Raw genomic sequence first — 15,215 nt, forward strand, 5'->3', positions numbered from 1 at the left:
TCAAAACTGTGGATAAGTCTTTTATTGTAGAGAGGATAGGGTCTTACCTACTCAAGGAAGTAGTAAAATGGTAAAATTCGTTATGTTGTATTCTCAAAGGGTTAATAATATGTTCTGGCTTCTTTCTGTAAAAAAAAAAGAATTTAGGAAATTATTAATATAATCTATGATCCATATAAAAATCTATTACATCGTGTAGATCAACTTGTGGCTTTCTCTTGCTCTGTTGGGTAACTAGGAGGCTGCAAGATGGATTTAATGATGGTTTCTTTTACGGTCATACACTGAGCATTTACAACCAGCTAAGTGCCCTTTCATTTGTTTGGAACAGAGAAATGAAAATGTTAACAGATGCACACTTTTTCCTCACTTTTTAGCTTCACTCTAGTGAAGTTTCCTAAGTATTATATCCAAGGAAAAATAAAATTTTTAATTGTTTGAATTTTTTTAGCTGATAAATAGCAGGCAACTATTCTCTCACAAGAGAATATATTCATCCTAGTAAATTGTTAATTATATCTTTAAAGGACTGGGCCTCTAGCCCAGCTGCACTGATTCCCTCCAGCACAGGATGGAGAGGAATTTTTTAACAACTAATTAAATTTTCCCTATACAGTATGAAACTTACTTTGACATTCATAATCCTAAAAGTCATACTGGATTAGTAATTCTGCTTAGAAATTTCACTAGAACAATACAGGACACTTCTTACTGGAGTGGTATGTGAAAATAAACCCAATTACTAGAAGGCACTAGGTTTTGTACCTCATTAAGCCATTCTCAACACATAAGTGATTTGTGTTTACATACAACAAGGGCAGAAATCGCTTTGAAATCTTGCTGTTTTACAACAGGTATCTAAATCTATCCATCTCTATGTGTTATCACCAGGGCCTGTGTGATTTCACACCTGGTAGAGTGGATGGATCCCATTATATACGCTCAAGGAAGATGTCATTCTACAAGTAAAGGGCCCTAAGACTCAAAGTGTGATAGCTATTAACTCTTCTTTGAGACCCAGTAGGAAATGGAAATGAACTTGGAAAGATAAGAAGTGGTGGCTCATTTCTTCTCTATCACCCTTCAGAGAACAATGTGTATAGAGATATGAGCAGACAGGGTTTGATTCAAAAGTAACAAACATTGACTGGGCCATGTTCCATATGCAGCAGCAAATAAGTCTATTACTGCATATTAAAGTTAGAAAGTCTTAACATTAAAAAAAATAAAATTCTGCAGGCAAGAAGAAACACAATAGAATTCTCCCATCTCTCAAATAACTTGACAGTTATCTTAGGGGAAAAAAGTTTTCACTGCCCACATGTCTGAACAGTTTTTTCCCCCTCTATTTCAGCTCAGTGTTTTTCAAATTTGGAATATATATATATATATATATATATATATATATATATATATAACATTATTATACAGAGTTCTATACACAATAACTTAAGACTACTTAAAAATTTTTAAGAGTAACTTTGATTAAAAGCATATCAAATGTTGTAGGTTTATTTTCGAGCAAAAAGAGAATGGTAGAGGAGCTCTGGACCTTGTTCAGAGAGAAAGGGTCCTCATGTATTTAATTAATGAATGCTGAATAAAATATCATGCTTTGTTTCCTCTTTAAATTCCCTATTTTCCTTAAATTCCTTCATGTGCATATGTTTTACACTACATCTTCATGATTTTGAAGTACATGTCCATGTGTGTGTATAATGTGCAAGTACATATTATATATGTATGCATGTCTCTTGGACCCTAGTAAACCTTTTTAAAAGCAAGAAAGAATTCCATAGAACAAGGATCAGCGAACTGTGGTCCATGGACTGCATCTGTCCTGTTGCCTGTTTTTCCAAATAGTGTTATTGGCATCCAGCCATGTTCATTCATTTCTTTGCTGTCTATGACTGCTTTCATGCTTCAATGCCACAGTCGAGAAGCTGTGACAGAAATTGTATGGCCTTTCATGTATTTATATATGACCCAAATGTTTACTATCTGTCTCTTAACCAAAAACATTTGCTCACACCTGTTATCAAAGAACATGTTCATCATTTGAGGAATACCAAAAACAATATTAAAAAACTAATATCCTGTCTTTTATAGTCTTCCCAAATATTAACTCAATAGTTATATATGAATGAAAGTGAAATTACAGCCCTAAACACTTAAAAACTAATTTAATTCCAACAGAATTGGGAAATTATTGGCCAAAAGATGAGATCATTACTAGAAAATTGAGGTTACTCAGTCATAACAATTTTAGTCATAAAAATAATGTCCCATTTACCCATCATCCTGACTTTTGTGGTTTTTTTGTTTGTTATAAAATTAAAATGGCTGTGCTTCTTTCTAGACTTTATTTTATGAAAATGAGATAAATGCCATCTGGGATTTATTTTTTAAAAGCAACTTGTGGCCTATTCCACTAGGCACATAAAATTGAATAGTCATTTTAAATTAACACAGTGCAGCTAGAAGTGATCATTTTATTCCATATCAAAAGATTAAAATACTTTAACGGTTTTTGTTAAGAATATTATTTGACACAGTCTTAGTATTTGATATCTTACACATACTGGCTACAAATCCCTAAAATAATATTAGCAAACATTTATGCAGCATTTATTTTGTGCCACACAATGTTCTAAGTACTTCATATATATTAATTCACTTAGTCCTCACGATTACTCTCTATGACAGGTAACTATTGTTATCTCTACTTAAAGATGAGAAAACTGAGGCCAACAGACTTTAAGTGCCCTTCCCAGCATCACATAGCTAGGAGGTGGACAAGACTTTTCAACCATACACCAACTCCTTATGGACCCTGAGACTTGGTGTTAAGGTCTCCAACTCTGGGGAAAGACAATTTCAAGCACAAAGGCTTTTGTGGGCCGTTGAGAAGTGGTATTTCACCAATGGCAACCTTCAATTTACTAGAAACACCTACTAAACATATATTTTATTCAGTATATTCAGCTTTTTTACCAAATTGAAATGTACTCAACTGCAGTTCTGCCTCTGTTCTCTACTCCATTATTTCTATCAGGTTTGGTTAAGCCACGTTCCAGAATCTATTAGAGTTGGGTGTGAAATCCTGAGAATCATTGCTGGCAACACCTGACAAAGTTAATTTACTTAACCACTATATTCAGGGGCCTATATATAATAGAGAATAGAGTGTACATTGGCATCACAAAATAAGCTGACTAGATTATCTACTGAGAAAGCCAAGATAGACAATTGTTCAGCTATAGACAAAATCAGCTTTTACCAGTTTATTACCCAGATAAATAGGATGTACATACAATGCACTTAGTCTGCATATAATACATGTCTGGCTGTTGACATATTTATATGCAAGTTATGTTGTACCCCTAGCACTGAAGTTAGAATGATGAATTCATGCAGACTTAAAATCTCAGGAAGAAATTAATACCAACGTGGTTTTCTCAAGTGATGTAAGAACTAATGTTTCATTAAGCAACAAAGTCAAGATAAAATCTTCCTTAGATTATTAGGCCAGGATACACTTTTCATTAACCTTTGAAATACATTCTAGTATAAATACCATTTGATTATTTTTCCTGTTTTGATAGACTTTGTCAGATAAGTGAAACACTGAGATGCTTGAAGTTGAAATCCTAAGCAGCATTTCGGAAGGCTAACCTTAAACTCACTGGCTATCATTAGCTTATTCAGTTAGCTCTCAAATAAACAATAGTAACATTGTTCTCTGCCTCCTCTATCAATATGCTCTATGCGGTTTTGAACAGTTCATGTAATTCAGAGCACTTATGAAGGATAACAAGATTTCAACTACTGAGGACGTTCAAAATTGCCAGTACTATTGGGAAAGGATCCACTATCCAAGCAGTCTTTAAACAGGAGAGAAGCTGCCAACATAAAATCATTTAGTCTGATAGGCTATTAAACCATTTCTATTCCCTAATAGGTTTAGAAGCAGTTCATTATCACTACTTATTTGTAAGTAGCCAAAAGTCATGGTGAACCAAAATCACTGATAGTTAAACAGATCAGAGAAAAATCTTCCTTTCTTGGGGCTTTTGCCAAAGTTCTTTTTTGGAGAACATTATGTTTTTTGCAAGGGAAACATACCTCGAAATATATGAATTAAGGAGAGTTAACAAAAGCCCTACTCAAAACATATGGTCTCCATATCTAGGTAAGGTAGACGGTAAGAATTTTCCACTTTGATTCCCAAACCTGATATACTCCAGGCTATTGCTAAGGAGTAGCAGACTAGGTTAATCCAGTTTAGTAGAAATTTGCTAGTCTTGTCCAAAGCACCTCAACCTAATTCAAGGCCATAAAAATAGGATACAAGCAGGTGAAGGATAAAGGATTGGATTAGTCAGAAAAGTCAAGCTTAAGTCTCAGAGACTTTGCACAATAAAGGTTTATATCCTGCTCATACAAATCCTGATGTGGGTAAGGTAATGCTCCAGGACAGCTCTCTCTCATGATCAGAGTACATCCTTTTTGTGGATCAACTCATGGCCTCCAAGATTACAGTAGCAGGGAAGAAGATATGAGAGGGTTGCCCACAGCTTTTAAATGCTGTAACACAGAAGTGACACACATTATTACCTCCTCTTACCACTCAATGGACTGAACTAACCACTATGGCTCTGCCTACTTAAGGGGTTGAGAAACATGGAGGATAAATGGAACTCTGGGGGCACGTGGCTGCCTCACATTTAGTGGAGCATGTGACTCTTGATCTTGGGGTTTGAATTCAAGCTCCATGTTGGGCATAGAGATTACTTTAAAAAATAAATAAATACATGGGGATCTGGTGAGTAGTAAATGTCTCCATTGCAAGAGTGAAGGAAGCATGATGAGATGTCCAGTAGCTACTTTAGGGTCAGGTTTAGATTCCTTCTTGGTTGGAAAGGATTGAAAAGAAATGGTCGGTGGTATCAGTGAAAAACTTATTTTGCTAAATTGTTAACATATGCTGACTCTGACTGGATATAAATAAATATCTTATTTTATAGATAAAATACAAGAGGCATTGCAATATAGAGAACCTTGGGCAGCAACGGGGCACGTGTCAGTGTTTTCACGTATTTATATGTTACATTGCTGTTTTCTGCTCAGAATCAGAATATATCTGAAGAACTAACACTTCTTTGCTTGACAGAAAGCCATCTGTTCATTTGTTTCTCATTTTCATACAAACACTAACCATTTTTAAAATGGTAGAATAAGTTAGTGCAGATTTGCAGGTTCATGTGGTACAAGAAGAAAGAACTGAGGAGGGACACAAAGGAAACAGCAGGCTGCCATAACATTATCTGACTAGGATGCCTCTTAGTGATTTCACTATCATGTTAAAACTCTTCTGTCAACATGATAAAAACCAAATTTCTAGAACTGGTCTCAAAAGGTTCTACACTGTGCCTATGCTCAACTTGTTCAATTTCATCCCCAACTTTCTACCATCACAAAGATTCATATTGTCTCACTCTAGCTCCTTTATCAGCCTATTAATTGCCCTCTTCTTTCCAGTTTTGCATTTTTCTTCTTTCCCTCTACAAAGTCATCTTCTTTCTCTTTTTCTTCTCTTCCTCTCTCCCTGTCTCCTCCCTCCTCCATGTCTGTCAACTTCTCCTTGAATGGGAGCTCTGTTCTCTGTGAGGTCTCCCCAATGACTTCCAGGTGCATGTTGCTTGTTTTTATCACCTACCTGACATTCATATGAATGCTATGAATGAAACTTATTGAAATTGAAACAAATTCGCAGCCCCATCCTTTTTCTGCTTATTTCAATACTAGAAGCTATTGGTTTCTATCAAATATATGAATTCCTTTTTCTCATAGTATTCTGAATCCAAAATGAATACAAATGAAGAACAAAAAAATATGAAGACACATAAGAGTATACAATGCACTTCAAATAAGGGTACCATATTATGAAATTGTCTCAATAAGTATTAGCAATTTACACCTCTACCACTGTCTATTTCCCTACACCATTAGCAGCACTGTGTGTTATTTATTTGTTTAATATCTGCTCCACCCCACCCCTTCCCACTCCAATGAATCTGTAAGCTCTAGAGGGCAGGGGCCATTTTTTTTCATATTTACTATGACCCTTCCCTGTCTGGTAGCAAGTACTTGCTCAATAACTTTAACAAATGAATTAGAATTGAGTCATGTACTGTAAAAAAGATAGAAAAGTGTGTTGATGCTTTAATTCTGTATATGTGAACTCGTCTGTTCTAACCAATGAAATCTCCTTATCTAACTGGCTTACTGCTTCCCTGATTTGAAAGTGGGTGACTGGCAAAAGCTGAATGAATGAATAATTATAAGAATAACAGTTTATTTTTCTAACTATTCTGACTAGGATTTGATTAAGTTAGATTTTTAAAATAAAAAATAACACAAACTTTGGATATGGGTGTTGGAACACTGGCCTATCACCTACTGGCTGCATAAGACTGGGCACATCTTCTAAGTTTTTGGAACCTTAGTTTATCAATAAAATGGAGATTATTGATGAGATTTCCCTTATAGAGTTGATACAAGAATTAAAGAAAATCATTTGTAGAAAAGTGGTTTGACAATTGTGGAAAATGGTAAGGTCTCAGGTGGTATATCTTCACCATTTAGCACTACTATATCCCTTATGAAGAGAGGATGCATTAACTTGAGCAAAGTTCATGCAAATGCATGGTTTCTAGCTTTACCTCTTCTCTTTAGTTTTGCTTAGCAGCCAAATGCCTTTTGTAAATTCTTAGGACAGAGAGTGTCTTTGAGAAGGATTGTGCCAGAGAAAGAAAGCAACTCATTTACTAATAGCCCAAGGTCACCTGCTGGGAGCCATCTGTCAACCTGCAGGAGCGAAGAGAGATTTCACTGGGGAAGCAGAGGAGACATCTGGTTGAACCCCAGTGACAAGGCACCGGGCTATTTCTGAGGCCACTGTGAGCATGCAAATTCCAGCTGTAGTCTAAAAAAGTCAGATTTCAGCTGAGTGATGATGTTCTCTGCCAGAGGTCCTGCACTCTCTGAGGGCGACGTCCTGACTGCTGGAGAATTTGAAAAGTCATGTATTTAGGAAAGGGGGCTCCACCAAAGAGAGGAAAATACTTGCTGTACTGTAGTCATCTGATGGGAAAGATGAAATTCTGGTAACTCTACTTCTAGCCCAAAGACCTAAAAGCTCTAGAAGCTGAGGGATTTCACCAACTCACTGAGGTCTTGGAGAAGCATTTACAATTAAGGGTGATCTCCAACTGATTCAGGCCCTTCATCTCCTGCTGCATACTGTTTAAGAGGCAATGTGTGATAACTTAATCAGCACAGTGGGGATGAAGTAGGCACCTACCCCTCCCCTTCTGTAATGCTAATTTGAAATAACTTCTCTCCTCCCTAAGTTATTTTCTTAACAGTGGCAACCAACATTTTATTACTAAAGAAATTTTCAGTAATGATCCATTTTAAAAAATGAAGATTTCTTAATTGAGTGAGAATATTACTTACTGGTTGAGAAAATACATCAAAATAAAAGTTTCCCTTAAAATATACCCGAATGAACTACATTAGCACTCCCAGGTGCTTTTGAAATTCAGTAACAATATTAAGGCATGCATGATACAACAATTCTCCCATCAGTAAACTTAGAAATATTAAAACACATAAGGATATATCATTAAGATTTCACCAAACAAAAGGGGAGGGCTTGACACAGAGATGCTGGTAACAAAAGTGTTTGCCTCACTATAAATAGGAAGCAAAGGAGGAGGCAGATCGTCTGCTGGGGAGCTTTTTAAAATGTTTTTCCCCTCCTCTATTATTCTGTCAGTGGCCATGCAATTCCTCTCCTTTGTGCTCTTTTCAGAAGGGTGTTCTATTATTATGCTTTATTTAATTGGCTTAGATTTAAGTAAATAGACACCACTGAGAAGAAGGGCAGTTGGAATGGAGGAAGGAGGCATTAGGAAATTAACACAGGAGGAGGGGCACAGAGAGACAGGGACTATGGGGCTGTAACCAGATATCAGAGAACCTCAAGCCCTGCCTTCTCCAGAAACGCTTTTATCTACAGCTCCCAGTGGCCACTTAACATCTATAATCAAGCAACATGGGTCTGATTTATATAAAAACATATGAAAATAAGATTAAAGTCTAAGCTTTAAAAAACCCAGCAAGCGAACCAATGAGGTTGCAAATATTCCAGCTGCTCTAATTACTGTTGTTTCAAAGGAAATGTGAGGGCTGCTGATGCCTAGCTAGGGTTCTCCTTGGTTCTTCTGGGACTCCATCAGCCCCTTTTGGTATCTGCAGGCACCAAAGTTTGCTTCAGAGGTAAGGTTCCATGCTCTCAATCTGAGAATGGTTTTTAGAACTACGCTAGAGCCAAAGAAGAATCAACAGTCTTTAAACAAAATTATTGAGACTTTAAAACTGTATTGTAATATTTAACAACTGTGGTTCCCAACTGTTACATCAGGAAAGTCTCAGAGTCTTCTAACTGCACATGCAGGACACTGCCCGACTCCCACTGACCGCCCCCATCTCTCCAGGATCTTCCCTGCACTGTGAGGGCCAGCCACCTGCTCTGTGAGTCCCCCTGCACCCTGGAAGTCATTCAGCTCAAAGAAAACTCACACAGCTAAAGAAAAGGGAGAAAACAGTTAAAACTAAGGCTGCAAGCCATTCCTTACTTCCTTTTTGCCTCATGTTTTTGGTGGCTCTATCTAGTGAGCATGGACTGAAATGTTTTATCTATGCACAACCTCCTCCACTTTCTCTCAGTTTCTTTGGAGATCTGGTGACCACAGAGGGGAATAGACCCTGGTTTAATAGAAGGTAATCTTATCAATTGCTTCCAGAAATTCCCTGAAAGCCATTACAGTAGCGCATAGACATGAAAGGGTGAGGACACATTAGATACTGACATAACTTTAAAATAACAATAAAATCGGGGCGCTTGGGTGGCTCAGTCAGTTGAGCGTCCAACTTCGGCTCAGGTCACGATCTCACCATTTATGAGTTCAAGCCCCATATTGGGCTCTCTGCTGACAGCTCGGAGCCTGGAGCCTGTTTCTGATTCTCTCTCTCTCTCTCTCTCTCTCTCTCTCTCCCTGCCCCTCCCATGCTCACGCTCTGTCTCTCTCTCTCAAAAATAAAATAAATGTTAAAATAATTATTAAAAATAAATAAACAAAATAGCAATAAAATCTGAAACTCAGATTTCTACTAAATTGTTTGTAAGAAAACATGTTCTATCTAATTCTACTCCTTGACCAAAATATAAAGACCTTTCTGTGTCAGAAGAATGTTATAAGCTTGTCTGTCCTTGAATAAGATTCCCTTTGCAATGTGTTCTAATACGAAATTGAGTGTTAAAGGGGTCCATGCACTATCACAAAAGTCATCCACCATTCATTTCTCACCATGTTCTTGCATATTGTATTAGCGTGTGGCATCATCTAACAGCCTCTGAAGTTTCAGTGTAAATAAAAAAAAGGTCTATTTAATAGTTTTCCCATTCATTTAACAAATTACTCGCTACAGCTGCTGATAACACCATCAGTTTCTAGCAGGAACAACAAGGAATAATAGCCTTTATGCCATTATGGCAGGTGACATAACCCAGTCCCAACAGACCCAGGGGAAATTTCGGGTTTCCAGTTTACCAGAGAATTGGTTTTGAGTATGTTACAAACCAACAGCCGTTGCTCCCAAATAATTAATTAAACAATTAAAATCTTTTTCCTTGAAAAGAAATTATCTGTGAAGATATTTTAAAAGAAATCATTGTTACTGTAATAAAGTTTCCATACAAATCAAATTAAAATTTTTCATATGATGACTTCATAACTAAAAAGCAAACATATTTTTTTAATGTTTATTTATTTTTGAGAGAGAGAGCACAGAGCCCGACGCGGGGCTCGAACTCACGAAATGTGAGCTGAAGTTGGACACTCAACCAACTGAGCCACCCAGGCGTCCCAATGCGAGCATAGTTTTAAACGGTAACTAGAGTAACTTGTTTTTTGTCATTCTTAAAATTGCAAGAATCGATTATATTATATCTATAATTTTGGCAAAGAAGTTTGAACTCTTTTCAAGTAAATGCCTATAAAATAGAGATGAATGTCAGTTTTTTAAAGTGAATAATTAGTGCCCCAAAAAGGCGTTGAGTGAGATAAGGCATAATTAAGTGATATAGCACACACATATCACAGAGCCATCTCTCTTAGGCGGAATATTATAAAAGCTCATATTTTAAAGAGGCCCAACAGACTGTCTTCCAGTTCCTTTATTGAGTTACACAGAGCTTTTTCCCTTTTCTTTTTTGGTAGTGATTTTAGGGTCACTTTGCATGATAGAATATTTGATTTTCCTTTATATTTTCTCCTTGTTAAATTGTAAAAACTGGAAGCAATTTTCTCATATTCACACTATTCCTGCCTATAAAGTGTTATCTCTGGAAGCTTCTTTTAGAAATGTGTCAGACAGTTGTGCTTAGCAAGAGGGGCTCATGTGTTATACTTTGTTCATTATAATCTGTAATTTTGTTGATGACTGTGGATTTCAGTGGATGCTGACCAGAGCTGTTAGACTCACACATAACTCCATTCACTTTCTTTTTCCTGGATACTTCCTGCATTGGGTCACTGGCATAATGGTTACAGCAAGAGTCTACTTAATAGAGTGGAAAGAGGAGTTTTAGAGCCAGCCAGACCTCTATGTAGCAAGTTACTCAATTTCACCTGGCCATAATTTCTTCATCTATAAATTGTAAATAGTAATATCTACTCTCCTGTAGAAAGATTCTAAGGACTAGGAATAGGCTAGGGAAAGCTTTTTGTATAGGGTCTGACGTATATTCACCGATACATGGTACTGGTGTTATGACACAACTCAATGAATTGGGTAGGACTATTTGTCAAAACAGTGAAAAGAAAAAGTGTTGCTATTTATCATGCATTTTAGAACTTTCAACATGGCCAGGCATCACAATCTCCTGGGATCCTGCTTAAAAATTCAGAGTCCTGAATTTCATTTCAGGGATTCTGATCCTAGAGGTCTGGAGTGGGTATAGGAATCTGTATCTCTCACAGGTACTTAATACGATCTCTAAGAGGGTGATCTGGGGATCCCAATTTGAGAAGTAACTGGTATATAATATATAACTAATACTATTAGAATAATCATGAGTTTTTTACTGTGACTATATCAATTAAGAAAAGGAGGATATTGTTCTCAAGATATTAGCTTAGCAATAGCTGTTAATTTTTGTTATTTTTAATTGTATAGGCTTAGCCTTCTATAAGCGATCTAAAATAATCCCAAATATTTTTCCTAGTAATTTATGGGTTATTTATCTTCTCAAAAAATCTGATTTTAGCTTTTTGTGTGTGATAGAGTCTTTATAAAATTCAGTGGAAGCTTTGGATCAATACCCGTGTGGCATGACCTTTATTTGTACAAAACCTTCCTGGGTCCCATTCATATACTAGCTGGGATCTAACAAACCTCACGTTAAAAGCAGTTGGACTAAAGAATTAGGTATTAACTATTTGCAGTTTATTTCTGTACTCTTTACATATCACAGGTCTAAAACATGATTATTGTACAGTGGAAAAAATGTGACCTTTATATATCTATTTATTCTCAAGTAGCTTTGATTGCTTATTCTGTAGGAGGTTTGGAAAGAATAGCTCTTTACAAAATTGAATTGGAGAATTCTAATAAGGAGGCTGTTTATTCTGTTAAAATAACACAAGTTTCTACTTTGGTAACAAGGAATTCAGTAAAAACAAACTTTAAATGCCACAGATTCTACCACAAGTTTTTGTAAAACAGATATGTATTGCCCAGCAAGTTTTACCTTTCTTATTGCGTCTAAGTCCTGGGAGAGAGATGTAAGGCAATGTACATTTCCTTTTTGCTTACATTGTTCTAAGACGAAAATGCTTCAATGGCCCAATGCTCTTGGGAAAAAGACTAAAACATTACCTTGTTCTGGAATAACTTGCCTCACTTGGACTTATTTATCTCTCCTACCTCATTCTATGCTATGCCCTCCCCCCGCCCCCCCAACTCCCTGGTCTTCTATTATACCAGCCTCCTGGCATTCCCCCTTATATGCCATGCTTCTGTAGTCACAAGGCTCTTGCATGTGTTTTTGATCTATCTAAAATGCTCTTTTCTGCCTTCTTTGCCTAGTTAAGTATTAGGTATTCATAGATCATTACTAAATTATCCTCCCTAACAAGGTCAATTCATGAATCTCTCCTTCATAGCACTTTTTATAGTTCTAATTTTTCCCTTATTGATGTAATTATTTGACCTAAAGCTTTCTACCCACTAGACTTTAAGCTTCACAGGGACGAAGACCACAGCTGTTTTTTGCTACCCAGACCATAAGGACTTGGTGGTCGATAATGAATAAAAAAAAATGCTTTCATCATATCGTTACCTACCTAGCATCTAAAATAATACAAAACCCAATAACTAGCTAAAAGTCTAGGAATACCTCTTTGGACTTCAGTTTCTCATGCACAAAATGAGGGCTTTTGAGTAAATAATCACTGGGTTCGTTTTCAGTTTTAAAAGTCAGTGACTCCACAACTCAAATGTCCATCAATTGATAAATGGATTAAAAAATGTGGCATATTCATTGGTGGAACATTATTTGGCCATAAAAAAACAATGAAGTACTGATTCTTGCCACAACATGAATGAATCCTTGAAATATTACGCAGAGTGGAAGAATCCTCTCTCAAAAGACCACATGTTGTATTACTTCACTTACAGGAAATGTTCAGAAGAAAAGGAAAATCCACAGAGACAGAAACTAGATTAGCAGTTGCCTAGAGTATAAATGAGGTGGAAATGGGGAGGGACTGCTAATAAGTATGGGTATTCTTTTAGGGAGGGGATGGAAATGTACTAAAATTAGGTAGTGAAGACAGCTACATAACTCTGAATATACTAAAAATCACTGAATTGTACAATTTAAAAGGCTGAATTTTTGCTTGTGAATTATATCTCAATATAGTTATTACCAAAAAAATCAATGACCCATTGGCTATGTTAATTCATAATATATCTAATCTAAATAATTCAGTAAACATTCATCTTTTTAGAAGTTAAAGTTTCCAAGAAGTTTAAGCCCAAGCAGTAGGAAATCTTCACATAGTGGAACAAAATATTCAGAATATTCATTCAGAGTACTTCTTCATTGGTTACTATACATTAAACACTAAGTTATACCTACTTTGTTTTAAAAAATGCATGAAACACCCTCCCTGATTTCAAGGAGCTTCTACAATCATACCTGAGATGGTAATTATCTACAACACAAAGCACAGGGTGAGAATACAGATGAAACTGTACAAATCAGGGCCTACCTGGAGCCCAAGGAGAGATTATGTTGAATTTCAATTATTCAGGACAGCATGGTATTTAAGACAAACTTTATAGTTACATATGATTTGGACAAGGAAGGAAGAGGGATAGAAGAGAAGAAATTGATGGCTCAGGTCATGATCTCATGGTTCGTGAATTCAAGCCCTGTGTGGGGCTCTGTGCTGGCAACTCAGAGCCTGGATCCTGCTTTGGATTCTGTGTCTCTCTGTCTCTCTCTGCCACTCCCTGACTCATCCTCTGTCTCTTTCCATCTCTCAAAAATGAATAAACATTAAAAAAAATTAAAAAAAGAAGAGAAGAAATTGAGAAAATAATAGAAGCAAAAGAAGAGAAGCAGGCAATGAAAATTACAAGTAACTGGTACACAGGGAATCTGGGGGGAATTGGAAATGTAGGTTGGGGTCCTATGATAGAGAGCTTAGAATCTTAATTGGGAGAATGGATATTTATTCTATAGTAACGGATTCCTTGGAGGTTTTAGATAGTTTAGATTTTATGAATCAGTTGACTTTTAGGAAGATTAATCTTGAATTGACTGGACTTGGACGAGCTGATCAACTATATGTAGAACAAGTGTTTTGGCATAGACCAATAGTCATGGGATAGATCATCAATAGGGTGGCAGGATGAGGAAAAGCTAGCAAAGACAATAATGAAGAAACAAGACAAGTCAGTACTGCAAAACCTAATGAAAAAGAGATCTCAAGGAGAAATGGGTGGCTACTAATAACATATTTTATGCATGTGTACCATATTTAATCCTGGACAGTCTTTGGGTAGTTTATAATTTGTCTGAGGTCTCAGAGTCAGTGGTAGGAGGCAAAGTCGACTGAAATCAGGTTTTCAGTTTTCTTTCCACTGCATTATTGCTGTGGCAAGAGAGGGCATTCAGTCTAAAGGCTGGGAGGCAACCATTCAATTTTTAAAATACGATGAACACAGGAGATCTCTCAAAAATGTTTTCAGTAAGTAGTAGAGTGAAAGAAAACATCTAGCAAAATGCTAAGAAGACAATAGGACAAATGGGAAATGAGACAGTAAGAGGAGTAGATATGTTAGAGGAGTTTGCAGAACAAGGGGAATAAGAAGATGGTAGCTGGAAATCATGTAAGCAATAAGCTTTTAGCCCGGGATTTTCACAATGAGGATTCTGTTGTAAAAAGTTACCAGACTTGCCAGGATCTAGCAATGGACCACACTCAACAGGGGTAAGGCAGTCACATGATATTACACTGAAGGCTCCTGAAAGGGGGTGGGAGAATAATTTATTATACCTCAAAATGTGTTTGGTATGGACTGACCCTGGATCAAATTTTATGTGATTTCTTCACTAATTCATCTTCGTCAACAGAATAGTTGTTTCTCCCAGTATTTAAGTATATACCTCTTAATTTAGTAGAAGGGAAAAAAATTAAATACTCAGAGCATCCCTCAACTTTTGAAACTGTTTCAAATGATAAATTGTATCCAATGTTTATATTGTTCCCAGCTCTATTTGAAAGTAGAATACCTCCTACTTGGAAATGTACCTTGAATATATATGGTGTAATATAAATAGTATTGGTGATTGAATGAATTTGCTATTATTTTATTATACCACTGCAGATGCTATTAGTTTTTCTAATCATTAAAAATAAAGTCACTGAGGGGCGCCTGGGTGGCGCAGTCGGTTAAGCGTCCGACTTCAGCCAGGTCATGATCTCACGGTCCGTGAGTTCGAGCCCCGCGTCAGGCTCTGGGCTGATGGCTCGGAGCCTGGAGCCTGTTTCCGATTCTGTGTCTCCCTCTCT

General features: G+C 36.7%; 1 protein-coding gene across 11 annotated transcripts in view; it reads right to left on the reverse strand.

The window, feature by feature from the left end:
* The window catches only part of MAP2 (microtubule associated protein 2), a 280,060-nt gene that overhangs the window by 100,093 nt on the left and 164,752 nt on the right, over positions 1-15,215 (reverse strand). For all 11 annotated transcript variants that reach the window (XM_049615018.1, XM_049615017.1, XM_049615016.1 and 8 more), the window contains exon 4: positions 48-125. The gene's annotated coding sequence lies outside the window, so the exon portion shown is untranslated. The remainder of the gene's footprint in view (positions 1-47; positions 126-15,215) is intronic.

Source organism: Panthera uncia, assembly GCF_023721935.1.
Source record: "Panthera uncia isolate 11264 chromosome C1 unlocalized genomic scaffold, Puncia_PCG_1.0 HiC_scaffold_3, whole genome shotgun sequence".
In the NCBI taxonomy this organism is placed as follows: domain Eukaryota; kingdom Metazoa; phylum Chordata; class Mammalia; order Carnivora; family Felidae; genus Panthera; species Panthera uncia.